Source organism: Argiope bruennichi, chromosome 3 (genome assembly GCF_947563725.1).
Source record: "Argiope bruennichi chromosome 3, qqArgBrue1.1, whole genome shotgun sequence".
Classification (NCBI taxonomy): Eukaryota; Metazoa; Arthropoda; class Arachnida; order Araneae; family Araneidae; genus Argiope; species Argiope bruennichi.
The window spans coordinates 33328884-33346535 of NC_079153.1; the positions used below are offsets into that span (position 1 = coordinate 33328884).

At 30.0% G+C, this 17652-nt stretch overlaps 1 protein-coding gene across 1 annotated transcript in view; it reads right to left on the bottom strand.

The window, feature by feature from the left end:
* Positions 1 to 14538, bottom strand: part of LOC129963471 (homeobox protein 10-like) — a 334134-nt gene extending 319596 nt beyond the window's left edge. Inside the window, exon 1 of the mRNA XM_056077875.1 lies at positions 14518 to 14538. The gene's annotated coding sequence lies outside the window, so the exon portion shown is untranslated. The remainder of the gene's footprint in view (positions 1 to 14517) is intronic.
* Between the last annotated feature and the right edge of the window lie 3114 nt (positions 14539 to 17652).

The window sequence follows — 17652 nt, forward strand, 5'->3', positions numbered from 1 at the left end:
AACTTTACACTATTTGTTTCAATGTGCTAATCATTCTTCTAGTTTTCTATCGTTTCCCCTAAAATTGAAATTTTAATGTGGAAAACGGGCTAAATTTCAATTAAAACAAAACTTATTTGCTGAAGTTTAACATTTTTAATCTGAAGTTTAACATTCAAAAATATAAAAATAGGAATTATAATCGTCCAGCATTGTAATTTTATTTGTACTACTGATTTTTTTTTTAACTTAAGTAATAACTCAAAGGATTATTCAACAAAACTTTCTCTGATCCAGCAAAAAATTCAATGGACTAAAATAAAAAAGCAATTTTCCTCTAATGAGAAGAGTAATGAACACTTTTGGCAATAAGTTGTCTGCTTTTTTCACAACCCAATAGCTAATTTCTTAATCGCTAGTGAAATGCATATAATTTCAATTGGCAAAAAGCTTTGCCTGCAAGAAGAATTATTTATTTAGAATTATGATAGCTAAGTTAATAAAATTCATTTCTAAAAAGGTACGAATTTTACCTTTTTATACGGTCTTCCTGTCTTAATTTTATTCCAAAAAAATATTCCAGTATTCTAAAACATTGATACTTTAAATCACCATTAAAAAAACGTCGTTTTATAATTAAATTCAACTGAGTTCAGCTGCTTCACTTAAGCAGAGGTCGCATATAAATTCATTTTTATGGAACAATTTGAAAAATAACTCAAAGGTATATAATTTCAGATTGAAACAGTCCTTTAAGATCAATTTCAGAACTGTGAATTTAGCTGTAAAATTCGTCCAAAATAGTAAATTTTAACATTTTATAACTTTATCAGTTTTAGATGAGTAAATATAATTTTTTTTGTTTAAAATGTTTTAGTAGCAAGTATATTTTATTTTATATGATTGATAGAACAGAGAAAGAGCCTCGAAGGCCTGATGGTAAATCTCAGCTTCGGTACCGAAGGGTTTCTGGCACGAGACTCAATTCCACCGAAGAACCGATCTGGTGAACGTTAAATCCGTCGGGGACAAATGTCTTCCCTATGGTATGGCTTGAAAGCTTGAAGAGGGGGAGTGCCAGCTCAAGTGTCGTTCCCGTCATCTGATCGTGATTCAGAATTATGAGTCCATCCTAAAATAGCCCTTGTGTTGCTTTAAATCGGGACGTTAATATAACTGAACTGAACTGATAGGACTGAAAGGGACTGTATAATAGATATATGCTAGACTTCGTAGATATTTGAGAAATATATTTATCGAATCAAACAACATAAAATATAATTCTTTCTGTCGTTTAAAGTATTTTTTCAACTGAAACTATATGTCTATCTTTAGCTGTTTAGAATTTTTTTTTATTAGATAAAGTCCAGAGTCGATACCTTGTGTATTATATAAAATACACAAGGTATCGTAAGGTAAAATCAAGGTAAAATACACATTATATATATATATATATATATATAATAAATTACAGTTTTATAATTTCAGTTGCAGTTTTATAATAAATAAAAAACTTATTCCATTCTAAAAGTTTTGTATCTTTACTTTTATCGAAAAAACCGACCAAGATACTGCCCGATTACAAGCAATAATTTTGAAGAAAAAAAATCTACAAATTATGTTGTATAAAAATGTCAAGAAATTATGCCTATTAATAATAATAACTGAGCAATAATATAATGTCTTATTTAAAAGAAATTTAAATTATCAAATGTTGTTTGAATATCTTAATCCCTAAAAGTATAAACAATTCAAAAGAAAAACATTAAAAAGAAGCAATTGAATTAAATTATTTTCTTTTTCTGAAAAGATAACTCTTGTATACATGTGTTTGTATAAAAAAAATAATAAATTAATAAGAGGCCTTTTTCCATTAGAATGCTGAACCTTGTCTTAGAAAAACCCCTATGACAATAACTCAATAACGAAACTACTCCATAAACAATTTTAGTATATCAAAACCTTTTTTATGTTTAATACTCCATTAAAGATTGAATATGTTTTGATAATATCATGTATGATATGTTTAACTTTGTGAAACTTTATTTAAACTCATTTCTAGAAAATGCATTTTATTTCCCTTTTTTTCTCCTGTCTCAAATTTTCAAAATATAAATCAAATAAATGTTTATTTAAGAAAGTATTCAAAAGTTATTTTGTTTTTAAATTTTACTTTTTGTTATATATTTTGGAATGTGGCTGCTTTGTTTTGATTTCGCGTAATTTTAGTTTATATTAAGCTATCACAAACGGAATGATGTGAATATTTGAATTCAAATTATGTTTTTATTTTTTTCGCTTGAAAAAAACAATCACTTTCGCCAACTGCGCAATCAATCTTGCATGTATTGAAACATCTGTTTCATTTAAGAATTTGATTTATTTTTTATAATAGCTCGACGTATTTTTAAAGCCATAATAATCGTTTGCAAAATAAAATTTTGATATAAAAATTATTCAGTAACATTTCATATGGAAAGGGATATTGCATTATTGGTTTATACCATTTAAAGATGAAATCGTACACGTTTCTTTCAATTAATCTGGAATTTAACATAATATTTTTTTTCATTAATTCCCATATAAATTAACATTTAAGTCTATAAATAAATATATTCATAAACATTAATTATATTATTATTATTATTATGTTATGATTATTTTTATTAATTATACAATTATTATAAATATTTTTATTTAAGATAGTTTCTACAATATGCTTTCATTGTATCTTTTACACCAGTTTAAATTATTTTACTTCCCATATAATGACATTATATTATTTTATTGATTTATACAATTTTAAAGTGCAAATCGATTATGTTTTCTTTGAGATTAATCATAAACTAAACAAAGTAGTTTTAATTAACTCTTATAAAAAAGAAGCTCTTTCTATTTAAGTTTGTTTTTGTAGTATGGTTTCATTTTTCCTTTTGCTCCAGTTTTAAGTTACCTAATTTTCCATACAATGATTGTATATCGTTCGCTTTAATGATATATATAATTTCAAACCCAAAACTGATCATGAATCTTCTAAATAATATCAAACTAAATGTAATTATTTTAATTAAACTCCCATACAAATGTAACACATTTTATTTTTTACAGTTTCATTTTTTTTTTTCGCTATTTTTAATTTGAGTTAACTTCCTTTCCATACAATGACTTCAGTGTAATTAAACAAATTTTAATAATAAACCCATTTTAAGTCGAATGTCATTCTAGTTATCAGATATTACTTAGTGCCCGCCTATATTTATCCATACATCCGCAAATTAATGAAATGACTTTGCTAACCCATTTCCCACCAACTTACTTAACGTGGAGTAAATTTCAATTTCATTCAGTCTTTATAGTAAGATCTTGAAATATTTTCGTTCTTAAAATATTAAGTAGATGTCATAATTTTGAGGTTAACTCGCAAGACAAGTTCGGAACCTTATTCGAGAGTCATTTGTACTCTCTCTGAAAACCGTTGCCAACATAAATCCTTTTTGTGAAATAAATGACTTCCTTTTTGTATGCAAAGCAGGAGTAATCGTTTGCGAAAGTAAAATCTAATCAGGTTTTTGCGTCCTTGTTTATTACTTATGACTCGATTCAAATTTTAATCGTGGATCGTTCGAAAAAATATTTTGAACTTCGTGCGTTGGCTAATGTATTCAGAGTAGGTACGGTGGCAATTTAGAACATTTAACGTGATTATATGCATGAATCAGAAATAAAAGGGTAATTAAAGATTGAGGTAGAGTTTATATTACATGTTTTACGATTTAGAAGCCATATTTCGAATAAATATTATATTAAAAGTTAATCTTAGATGTTTATATTTCGTGTGATAATTAATTTCAAATAAATGGAAAGAATTTAAATATGCGAATAATAATCTATATCTATACTTATAATAAAGCTCAATGTGTGTGTGTGTGTGTGTGTGTGTGTGTGTGTGTGTGTGTGTGTGTGTGTGTGTGTGTGTGTGTGGCGCTCTACAGGCCAGGTCATTTGACATACAGCTATCAAATTTGGTCCATGTATACCTTAGAGGTCGGGAATGTGCACCTGGGGTCTCTTTTTTTTTTTGAAATTTTAATTAGAATTTTAATTATTAATTAAAAACTAACTTTCCCGCCAAAAAAATCTTCCATTTTCTCCACCGCCAACTTTTCCGCCAAAAAAAATCTTCCATTTTCCCCATCGCCAAATGAGTAAGGCTTCAGTTTCTTTTTTCTCCCAACAGTAATAAGGCTAGGGTTAACATTTTTCGGCAGATTATTTCAAACGATTCTGTTTATTTTCTTAATGTTTGATGCATTTAAAATTAAACATTGTTAATTAATCCATGTTTCAGATTCATTCTGAAGTACTTTTGAATTAAAATAACACAGAATAAAGGAAATTAAAAATGTATAATCTGCATAGCGTTACCCCAACTGGCGTAGAAAAAAAATCACGTATTTGCGTTAACTAACTGGCGAAGAAAATTCACGCATGCGCATTGTTCTGATTGTTGTCATGACAACCACTTTCAACGGATGATTTAAATTATTTTTAGGTTAGTTGCATGCTTTTGTAAGTAAATTGTATTTATGTTAGTTATATATTTTTTTGTATATGCTTATAGTTTCAAGTACATAGTTTTTTAAGTAGTTTTTTTAAACCTGTTTTAGACCGATTATTTTAAACGATTCATTTTATTTTCTTAGTGTTTAATGCATTTAAAATGAAACATTGTTCATTAATCGATCTGTTCATGATGAATCTGAGAAAATTTTGTTGACAAATTCTTGAGATATTACATAAATTAAGAAAGATATTCTTTAGTGCCCATAAAGTTTAAACGCTGAGTGACTCTATTATAAGTAATCATATTATTAAAAAAAAATGCTTTGTTTCAGTAAAAAATATTATTATATTAATTGCAGAGTAATCATTCACACTTTAATTTAAAGCATAAATTCTACGAGGGGTAACAGAAAATTAGAGAGATACGTATCAAGTTATGACTGAAGGCCTCTATATTATATTATGAGTGAATTATATGACTATCAAAATTTGAAGTTTTAAAATATTTTGCTGAAGAATCTATTAAAGTTGGAATTACATAAAATATTTAATTATTAAAATTTTAACGAACATTAAGATTGGCGAACCGGCTGGTCGCCAAAGGCAGCTAGTATAAAATATTTGCTAGTTTTATGATAAAAGTTTCTTGAGTTCTATTTCAGACAAATTTCGAACTGATGCCATTTTTTAAAGCTTATAAAAAATGACCTCAATTTGGAATTTAAAGAATTTGAATAGATTGTCGAATAATTTTTCAAGTTAATTAATCTAAGAAATATAAAATTATTTACGAACTTCAATTAACAAATATTTAACATGAGAATCTTTTACTAAGTAGATACGATAGGCATATTGATAGGATTTATATGGATACCTATATAAACTCAAAAAAACTCGAGTCGTAGTAATTGAGAAAAAGAAACACTCAGAAATAAAATGATATTACCACAAATCTTATTTTGGATTTTAAAGAGGTTTAAAAATAATTTTTGTGCAGAAAAATACTCCAGAATTATTGAAGAAAAATGCTAAAATTCTGCTTCAGTATATTGAAAGTGTATTTAAAATTTTGAAAATCTCTAGGTCTCTTTTTTTTTTTTTTTTTTTTTTTTTTTTATTGAGCATCACTTTCGAAGAAGTAATTACGTCCCAAATTCGGTAATTCTAAGTCCAATGAAGCCAAGTTTTAGTTTTAGTTATAGTAATTTTAACGTCCTGCTTTAAAGCAACACTAGGGTTATTATCGGACGTATCTCGTCATTTTGAACCATGATCAGATGACAAGGACGACACCCGAGCTGGCACCCCCTTTCCAAACTTCTACACCACACTAGCGGGACCAATCAATCCAAAGTTCCCTGTAAAGCTTTTTGAACTTTTTTTAAAAATCTTTTTTGACTGTCACATCATACAGTATATAGATAGTATTCTGCTTATTAATCCTATGATAGTTAAATAAATCCTCAGTATACTATTTTCATGTTCATGTGGTGTTTGTGAAAGAAGAGGCGAAGGTAAATAGCGTGTATATTTCCCAGGTGTCAGTTCCGGGATCGGACAGACAAAATACTTTCAATTTCACATTACTCAATCGCGCAAATCAATATAAAGAGTGTTGCGAAGAAAGCTCTACACCCAGGGAGTTGTAAAGTTTAATTCATTTCTTATACATTTCTTTTCCGCAAATCAAACATTTACAAATTATTACAGAAGTATTGGTTTAGTTCAGTTATATTAATGTCCTATATACGTCCTCATGCCAATTTAACGTAACTTTAATCTCGTATGAGGGCTATTTTTGGATAAGTATTGCAATTTTAAATTATGGTAAAATGATGAAAATGACACTAAACAGTGTTCCCCTCTCCTGCCTTCCACACCACACCAACCAGTAGGCAAACGTTTGTCGCAAAAGTTTTAGCATGCAGTTGATCCATATATTTATAAGAGGTGAAGTTACTGGAATCTATTTTCTTATACTTAATTGGATAAAATAGTTCCTAATATCCATAACTGTGCATACTTTCTAGGTAAATTATTTCATACGTTCTGAATTTTTAAATCTAGTTTGCATATGCAGAGTTTTAAAGTTTTCCATAAAATTACTGACTTTATTGAGCAGTTAATGAATTTTTTTGAATGCATAAATAATTAAAAATAAAATATTTTCATACTACATTAATCCTTTTTTCTGTCTGAATTGAAAAAAGTAGAAGCATATGCCTGGGAAATAAATTTTAAAAAAATGAATGAGAAAAATGAATCTTCATTTTCTAAGTTAATTTGCACAAATTATTTTGCAATGAAGATACAATAAAAGTTCTTGTCGTTTTAAATTGTAAGATGTTTACGACTTAAATTCAAAATTATCTGAACTTTTGCCAATAGCATTTAGTCAACTCACTTGCTTTGGGCAATGTACAAACTGCAACTAAATAATTTTGTACAATGTGCACATAAATTATTCGCTCCATATTTGGAATTAGTAACAAGCCTTGTATGCAAATAATGAATAAATGTACGGTGAATTCACAGATACAAAATAGCTGTATATTTGAAGATTACGAAAAGTATATCAATGACCGTTTAAAACCGAAAACACCTACTGATATCAAAATTTTTCTGTCTTACTTTCAAACATGTTTGAATACTCCATTTGCTATCTGGAACCGCAGAATTTGGAAAAGATTCGCGTTTAGAATAATAAAAGCATTTATTTGCCTCCCTACCATGAAAATTAGATTCGCGTAGGTTTCTGCTGAAAGACAAAACATAAGAAAACGCCTCCAGTATTGTTCCAACAGAACTGAATTTTGGCAACATTTTGGTCAGATAGTGCTCATTTCATGTGATGATTTATAATCAGCAAGATGGTTTTGTTAATTTTCTACCTTTCAAGGTCTATTTGCTAATAATTTTAGTCAGAGACAAAAATAATATTGTCTTGTCTTAATATGTTGGAAAGAAAAAAAAATTGAAAATAAAACCATTTAAAAAGTATAAAAGATGGCGAACATAACATAATGTAAGACAAAAGGTAAATTAAAAAAATATTTGTGTGGTTTACCCTGTGGAAGTATCTTCCCTTCAAACCAATAACACAAAACTGCATATTCGATTCTTTTTATAATAATCTGCATCCCCTGAATATATTGTGGCGATAGAAGCGGGGAGAGAGACAGCAAACTCTCCAAGGTTATGGTAACTCCCCTTTCTCTATTTGATTCCCATATGTTGAGACTCTTTATAAAAAAAAAAAAAAAAAAAAAAAAATTGCGCTTCATGGCATAAAGGAAAAAATCGAATATGCATTTTTGGTGCCTTTTTTTCACTTATAAAATTAATTCAGATCTATAATTTCAATCTTAAATTAGCAAACCAAATTTCATTTTTGAAATAGTTGCGGTTTCGAATTTTCAGATCTACATAAATACAAATAAATAAATAGGCAGACATGTGGTCACCTATTTGATGGATTTGGTCTGAAATTTAGCAATCATCAACATTTTTAATATAAAATTATGTACCAAATTTAATCCATCTAGATATTTACATTTAAGAGTTGTTGTGTTAACACACATAGATATACAAATATATAGCTAAAAATTAATCGTCATCTTATTGTTCTTTCTCAACTTTGGAGCTTATAAAAAACTCTTTTTACTCCACTTTAAAATTCAACACATTAGTTTTTCAGCGATGCCAGTTTTCTTTCCGTACATTTTCCTTCTCTAATATTTAAAATGCGTGCGTTCAGATCTTTTATTAATGTTTTACAATAGTTTTCATTGTTTAGTAGTTATATGTATGCATATCGTAACAACGTAAAACAAATTCCGTATAAACTTTATTGTTTTATATAGTTACGTTTTAAAAATAATATAACAATAGACCCAACACCGCTTCATGCCTCTGTAACGATAGAACAATTGATCCAAAAAATATAATCATTCCAAGAAATTAATTTTTGACAAAGGGAAAATACTGGAATTGTCGGAAAATTCGAACTCGAGATATTGATGAATTCCCGCGTTTCAGATATCCTTGAGCTCGAAAACCTAATTTGAAATATGTTTATCCTTGAATACTATAGCTCAAAAACGAATTGAGCTAGACGGATGAAGTTTGGTTTAAGCTCTTTATACCAAAGTTGAAGATTTCTGTTAAATTTTGAGCGAAATTTATTCGAAAAAAATCTGTTTGTCTGGTTGAACGAAGAGAACACGATAGCTAAAAATATGAAAAGAACAACATGGATCATCAATGGATTGATCGTCTGTCTGACTGTTCTTCCACTTGCATATAAATACGATAACTAAAAAACGCAATGATTTAAATAAATGAAATTTGGTATGCGTTATTCTGACTGCGATTGTGATTCTGTATCAAATTTTGTTTTCAATGGATGTGAAAAAAAAGACGCCTACGACATATTCGGTTTTCTGGTACTTGCGTATTAACCACATTTCAGCGATTAATCGCCAAAGACAGCATGTTAAATGACCCTTTCGTAACTATTGTTTGCTAGCGGCATGTGATTAATAATATAGCACCGGTATTATCTATATCCTCGTGGATGGAAACAAGTGCACACAATTCTTATGTATAGAAAAGATTGCCAAAGATCGCACACTGCATTTAAGCCAAATATTGATCTTTCGTAACTATTATTCACAAACGACATGCAGTTACAAGGGATTTCAATTTTCTTTACTAAATTAAAAATCTTAACACTAATAATTAATTTAAAAATAAAATCTTAACACTTATCTTGTCGTTCGCAATCTGGGCCGCGGTGACCTGGTGGTAAGGTCTCGGCTTGTGAGTAATACGGTTTCAGATACGAGACCCGATTCCACCGAAGAACCGTCTTGTAAGGGGCTCTGTTGCACGTTAAATCCGTCAGGACCAAACGTCCTCCCCATGGTGTGGTGCGGTGCGGTGTGGAGAGTTGAGTGCCAGCTCAGGTGTCGTCCTCGTCAACTGACTGCGTTTCAAAATGACGAGGTCCGTCCCAAAATAGCCCTAGTGTTGCTTTAAAACGGGACGTTAATATAACTAAACTCGTTCGCAATCTAGACTCAGGTCCACAATTTTATAGAAGGGGAAAGGAGAAGTATTAGTGAATATGCGAGAAAGTTTAAGGGGGACCATCCCGCAAGGGGGTTCCTTTTTATTTCCAATTTCCTAAATAATCAAAATTAACTATTATCTCATCTGTATATAATTATCCAATTTACTATTTTCCTCAGGGTAAAGTGTTAGTGCCTGAACTAAAAATCATAACAATATAAAATAAAATTCATTTAAACAGAAAATCAATCTCCGTGTTCTATACAACGAAAATCCCTTTTTTTTAAAAAAAAAATTCAATTCAACATTTAAATGCATGACGGCGCTGGAAGTCAATAACAGACTAGTTTCAGAATAAGAGGATCAAGGGTTCGAAAATCACCCTACACGTACTCAAAGTATTCATTAATTCCCCGAGGATCGCGGTGGCCTGGTGGTAACGTCTCGGGTTCGGAACCGAAGGGTTTCGGTTTCGGGATCCGATTCCACCGAAGAATCGTCGTGTAAGCAGGTCTGGTGCACGTTAAATCCGTCAGAGCCAAACGTCATCCCACTGGTATGTTGTGGAAGCTTGGAGAGGCGGTGCCAGCTCGTCCTGTCATCTGGCCGTGGTTCAAAATTTTTGGTCCGTCCCAAAAGAGCGCTAGTGTTGCTTTAAAAATATATAACTAAACTCATCAACTCCCCCGGAAGCGGTTCCTAAGGCTTAATAAATGCACGTGGTTTTTCCAAAATTAACGCCCAGGCATTGACAAGGGTATGCTTTTGGATGGAAGGGCTGTTTATCTCTCTCATCGACTGAAAATAGCGAAATATCATCAATTACTTGCAAGGAAAGTGGGTGCGAGAATCGATGGTAGATATGACAGATGTATAGCCCCTCCCGACATTATATTAATCGTGAGGCTATTTTTCGATTATGTAACAAATGGTACACTCAAAGATAGGCATATTAACCCTTCAATCGTCACTTCCGTATTTCATACGTGCATCAAATAACTGCTTCTCAAATTTATACGCTAAAATGAAATCCTTTTAAGATTATATGTTTTTGTCTAAAAATTACAAATAATAGACATTCTATGGAATAGTAAATGAATCATTAGGAAAGCATGTTCTCAAAATGTATGACATCATCTAATTAGACAATAAAATGATCAAGACAGTTAAAGCGTTGAACTGTGACTCTCATTATTATTTGGTCCTTCCTCTATTGTTTTCTTTTTCTTTAGGAATCTTTGACCCGAGTTGGCTATGATTTTTTAATTGCACATTCCGAATAATTGAATCTAGTAATGATTCCTATAACCCAGCTCTGATTTTGAACATTCAAATATCCTGCAATCTGTGATTTCAAAACAAGATTTGAGTCAAATATTTTGGAGAATCAAAATTTACCGCACAGTTCGAATCATTTTGTGAAAATTTACTACCGAAAATTGAATTAAGAAAATTATTCATTTAATCTAGATTTTAGGCTTCAGAATTTAGGCTATATTCCATCGTATTATGAAGACTGAACTCGAGCTGTTAGGTATTCAAAAGACGAAAATACTTATCTAGAGATTCTTCTTTTTATATTCGTACAATAGTTGTGTAGAACTGCTAATGGTTTGTATTGATTTGCTTAGCTGGAGTTCAAAATAAATTAAATTGTGCAATTCAAGGTTAATTGTCACAGTAACAAAACATTGTAACGGGGAAAAAAGGAGATATTTTAAGTCTGAGTATCTAGTTCTGAGTTAAAGATATATTTTAAGTCTGAGTTTCTGAGTTCTAGTCTGAAAGTCCCATTATTAAATAGGCAAAAAAGATTTGGGCAAAAATACAATTGTATGAAAAAAGAAATATTGAAAATTGACAAACAATGATCGTTAAAATAGAATTCACTACATATACGATTGAATTAAAAAAAAGAACACTTGAATAAAAATGTGTTTTTTTTAACTCAGTTTTTACATTATGAGTAATAAAACATTTAGATCTAAGTTGTGTCTGAGGATATTTTTGAAATCATTCAGCTCTATAATTCATCAATAAAACCTCAATTTGTTAAAATTATTCTAATTGTTTAAAGATGCAATAAATATTTTTAACAATAACAATAAGGCTTGATTTCAGATATTTCATATTTAAAATACCATAAGAAATTCTTTACTAAAAATTATATTATATATATATTTCATTCATTCATTCATATTGGTTTAAAATATAAAAAGCAATTCTCTACTTCTATTTATTTTTAATTTAGTAACCACAATTAACGCATACAGCATCCATCAATATATGCTATGTCATTTATAATAGAATAAGCCGGTTAAATCTGTAATCCCTGGGCTAAGAATATAATCTGCATCTATCGAATGCGCAAATCCCAACTTCTGTTTTGGTACCAAACATAGATAAGATTTTTTTTAATGTTTAAATGGATTAATTTGTCGAAGTACAAATAAACCTACGCATGAAAAATAGTTATACACTTCACATTTTATTTACATTTTTTTTATGCTGGAATGTAGCAAATGTTAATGAACTCAGGTCTGCAATTTTTATAATCATTACATTTTTGTCTATTAGTGTATCACTATTTGTTTCAATTCGATTTTATTTATTAGTACTGATTTGATTCTTCGTGTACTTTATGAATACAGAAAATCCCACTACAAGGAAACAAAACTCTTAAATGTTACTACATATTTACATCTGAAGTACAGAATAAATAATAATTGTTCATTTTTTTAAGCACTGTACCAATGTGCATGAGATTTTTTGCTACAACTTTCGTTAATTAATATCTAACCATCATACTTTTAGAGTAACAGCAAGCTATACTTCTAATATTTTCAGAAAATATAAGTTTTATATAAAACATTTGTTAATAGTTAAAATTCAAGTATTTATACATATAAAGTTATTAGCATAATTCATTTCCTAATATTCCAAACATGAGCATGTGTACCATCTTATTATTTCAATTTGATAAATTTAAATGGATTGCTCTCATACTATAAAAATTTTTCTCTTGAATTTTATTACAGGAACAAGTTGAATTTTTAAAGAAATAAAAAAACAATATTTATTTAAATTGTATTCAAACATCAATCAAATCAAGTAATGCATATTTTCTATAAACATCTTATAAATAAAAAATTTCCAAGAATATCTTTCATAACGTAAATATCCATTTCGCAAAACAAAAAACATCAAATACATTGTGATCTACAACACATCAGAGATTTTCTATAAAAATAATGCCACATTTGTAATTACATGTTTGGCCTTTACAACAATGAACCTGTGAATTTATACGAGTAGATATTTTTAAATATTTTACCTCTTTTTCCAGCCGCAGGATCCATCAAGATTGATGCACTCTAATTTTTGAATGATAATTTTTAAAAACAGTGATTTCTGCATAAAAGGAATAAAATTGTCTTATTACACTTGGCAAAGACAAAACTATGATCATAGGAATGATTCACAGAGATGCTTCAGTTCGAGAACTTAGAATCGCCTTGTGTTAAATCGCTAGACCAATCAACTCAATTGCCGATTTGCTCTTAAAATAGCAAAGTAAATAAGACATTAGAGGTGACGGTGTTATAATTACTCCGAGAGCATGCTTGATCAAACAAGGGTTGAAATAAAAGAAGAAAAAAAGAACTTTGAATCTTCATGATCGATCTTCAGATAATATTCTGCTCAATCGAAGATAAACGGAAGTATTGTTAGGTTTTCAAAATATTAACTCCAAATATTTTTGAAATTTAAATGAGATGCATTGCAATTATTTCCAAACGAGTTGTAATTGTTTAGCATGACTGATTTTCTAAAACTAGTTAAATTGGAAACATTTTTATTCGAAATTTTGTAGTGTGTTTGTAAAATGGCCGGTGATCGCAATTGTTTTTGATTGAATTGTTTTTGTCGAAAATTTGTTTTTCCTCTGTTTTTCGCCGCATTAGAACAAACAAAAATAAAAACTTAAACACGTAAACATTTACAAAGCGTTTTAAATGTTTAAAAGTTTTAAAATATAGAAGAACGCTTGAAGCGCGTTACAGAAGCCCCGCAGAAATTTCACTTGAACGCGCTAGAAGCGTTACGAACGACGAAGAGGTTAAGGCGATTCTATAAGCCTTTCATACATCCATAAGTAATTTGAAGCAGCTGAAAGTGTATAAGCTATTTGTACCGTTTCCATATGAAATTCATAGTATTGATTTTTTTTTTTTAAATAACCTAACATAACCCATTACGATTGAGTTCGGATTGTTTTTGTTTTTTTTAATAACTAAACAAGAAAGTGATATTTAATTTTTTTTAGACTCCATTTACAATACAAAATTATTTCGAAGAAACAAAGAAATAATATCACTTATCCGAATGTACATATAATCAGGAAAATTTAGAATCCAATTGATAATGCACAAAAAAAATCATATATTTAGAATATTGTAATAACTTTATTCAAAATGTCATTAAACAATTTTAGTGAGCATTTTATACAAATAGACGAAATAATCCGAATTTCGAGAACCTTTTTTTGTTGTTGTTATTATTGTTGTTGGTGGTTTTTGATTTATTTGTTTTCAAATACAAAGAATCTGATAAATGTAAATGCAATTATATTTTACAAACCCACAACTTCTGAGCGCGGCCCTTTTTGGTATTCATGTTTAACAAATTACATACTAGATCTTTGTTGTTTTAAAACTCAGAGTTTAACTTCTTATACAACAATATAGTTTACTCATGAATTACAGATTTTTTGATATTTAAATCCGAAATTAAATGAAAGTAACACTTTATTTCAAAGAAAGAAAATCACTTGGGTATGTTTCAGTATCCAAGTATCCTTTACATTCTCAAAAATAAATAAATAAAATTTGGTGTACTTACCATATGATTCGTAATAGCAAATGCTCCAGACTGGATGCGTGATTTAATTAGGAGGCTAAATTTATTGCTCAGTCAAGGAATTAAGATGCTTTGGACAAAACCAACATGAAGGATAGAGTTTTTGCTGTTGTATGTACTCCATGTTGCCTACAATCAAGACTAACAAGTTTAAATATTTTAGTAATACTTTCTGAAGAAAATAAAGTCACTTTAAAAGAATTCGTATTCCTGCTGCTCACAAGAAAACTCGATAGTCAGATATGTTTTGATTACTGAGCTGAGATATTGGAAAAGAATCGATTAATATCCTCGATTAATACTTTTAAGTAGCTAATAGATCCCATTAGCGGAAACAGCGGATCTTACACAGCAACATCCGCTTTTCTTTCATTGTCTCAGACCCTGTCAGCCAATACAACTCCCCGTTTGTTTACCTTTTACTCATCAGCAACATTTTTTAAAGACGGGCCAATAAGATGCTAAGAACCCCTTTCCATATTGAACGCTAGAGAGTTTGTAGCACTGCGTGGTTAGATTTACCTTCGAGTTGGATCGAGGTTTCACGTTGGAAGATGCTCCGATGACCACTACATGAATCATTTTGCCATCATTAATCAGGTAAATAATTATTTTATATCTTTTTTCTTCTTTTTTTGAATTAGAAAATGGGAATGACATAACATCACCATTACGGTAACAAGAACTACAATTACTTCTTTAACTAGTCCATTCAAACCATCAAACATTACATGAAATTATATCAAACACTGCTTTCGGTGAGAGTAGTTGATTCTAGTGACCACCTTTTTCTAACTATCAGTCTATATGATGAGCACGCTCCGAGAATCATAGGATGTGGATGCCCTCCAATACAATCGCATATGTTTTATTTCGATGATGATGTCGTGTTCGCGTTACCATGGAAAGGGGGTGCAGTAACTTCTAAAGGTAAAGACCCCTGAGCACCCGAGAGCAAAAGTCTGACTCCTAGCTCATATGAAGATGAAACTCACACATTCGCTTGCACAGCCCCTTTTTACAGGGGGGCACATTCACACACCTCACAGATAGAACACAGATGAAGAACAATCATGCCCGAACCGGGACGCCCAGATCACGGGCATGATGCGCTACCCCTATGCAAGGACGGCGGCGTTTTATTTCGATATTCAATAAGAAAGCCTGCTCGGTTCTTCTGAATTTTCTTCAAAGCCAATTTATTTTCAAGTTATTATTCAAAGGATCACTGGCAACTCCCCTTTATTTATTTCTGTAGTTAAGAAATAAACATAAGCCATTAAAAACTCTCCTAAACTTCAAACAATTAGATCAAACACTGACCACACCAAGTGGTAGACATGTCTCTGCAACTAATGGAACAATTGACTGTTCCAGGTACAACCTATCGTATAACTCAGGTTTAATACTCTATACCTCAAACCTTGCATAAAATTCATTACTTAACGTATTAGTACTCGCGTTTGTCAGACATTTACATCATTTCTCTGTCAGATGCAAGTCCCGTGTGGGAGAGTTGCCAATGCTGCTAACGCGCAAGGCTACACGCTTCTGAGGTTATGGCACCATCAACTGTTTTTGCAAAAAGAAAGCATCTTAGATATTTTTTTAAATCTATACATATATATATTTAAATAAAATTTCACCATTTGTGCTCATTGCACATCTATGAGTCCAAGCCAAATGTGAGAATTCAAATTACCACTCTTGTAGATAACTAATGCCACCTACATAGTTCTAGTTTAAATCTCGCTATTATTTTACTGAAGGAAAGATTCTAAATTTATTTCAAATATCAGATATCATTATAGGTGTTTTTCTTAAAAACCTAAATCTAATAATATTCAAAACTGATTTAAAACGATCCACTCAAAAGTTGCAGACTTAAATGCGACTTTGCAAGACAAGCTTGATGAATTTTATTTAAAGAATGAAATAAAAATTTGGCGTCGAGTTTTATTCCTCGGGATGATAATATTACGATAAGTATTTGAAATTATTTTTTGTATCGTAAGTTGTATCGAATTTTTGTTTCTACTCCTAAAATTCTATTGACCTTGCAAATTTTAATCGCATTAGTCAATAAAACCTTTTTCAAGATCGATAATAATAAGATATTATTAGTTAAGGATGTTTACTTCCATGGATAATTTATCTTCGTGTTCCAAATTTGTCAAAAAAAAAAAGTACATATAATGGGACATTATCAATGAATTCCTATAAACCAGGTAAGAAAACTAAACAAAAAATAATGTATTGTAAACTTATTAGCATAACAATTATTTTTGTTACTCTATTTACGAAATAACAAAATCCAATTTATTTTTGTGCTTGAAATGTTTACATTAGAAAAGTAATTTAATTGTTTATCCTTTTCATGCATCCTTCAAATTCTTTTTACCCCAATTTGTCTGATGTTGCAAATAACAAAATGTAATAAATTATTTTGTTTTAAGAAATTTGTTATAATGACGCCTTTCTGTTAGGATACAGAACACTCGAATGTTGCAAAGTCCTGAAAACAGATACTCTGCTTTGGAATAGAATAATAGAAGGCTCGAGTTCTGATTCTACTGAAAATTTTCTATGCATTTGAATCTGATTCAGATAAAACTTAACATTCTGCATTTTCCATTTGTATATTGCGCAAATCTAAAGAATAAAATGATTATTTGGAATTACATAGTGAACCCAATGGGAGGGCCTCTCCAAAATTTTCTCACATACTCTCTAATGAAGGTCTCCTCGTATAAAAATGTGGACCTCTGATAAAGCTTTCAATACCAAGAGTGCACAGATCTTTATTTTCAGATTTCAGGATATAAGAGTTTTGTGTTTCATAGTAATCAAGAAAACCAAGTGTACAATTTAAGCGCCTTCCTTTTTTATTTATTTTTTTTTCCGATAGAACTAAATTAAAGTTTCTAATATAACTACAATTTTAGTAGCAAGATCTGTTACTTAATTTCATATATTTAAATTGATGCATTTTTGAGTTATCCATTCTTACGCATGCAAAATTACAGACCGACAGACGATTAACCCTTTGACAGATTTGGTTCAAAAAATGGCACGAATATATAGTTTATATGTTAATATTCTGCATTAAATTTTATC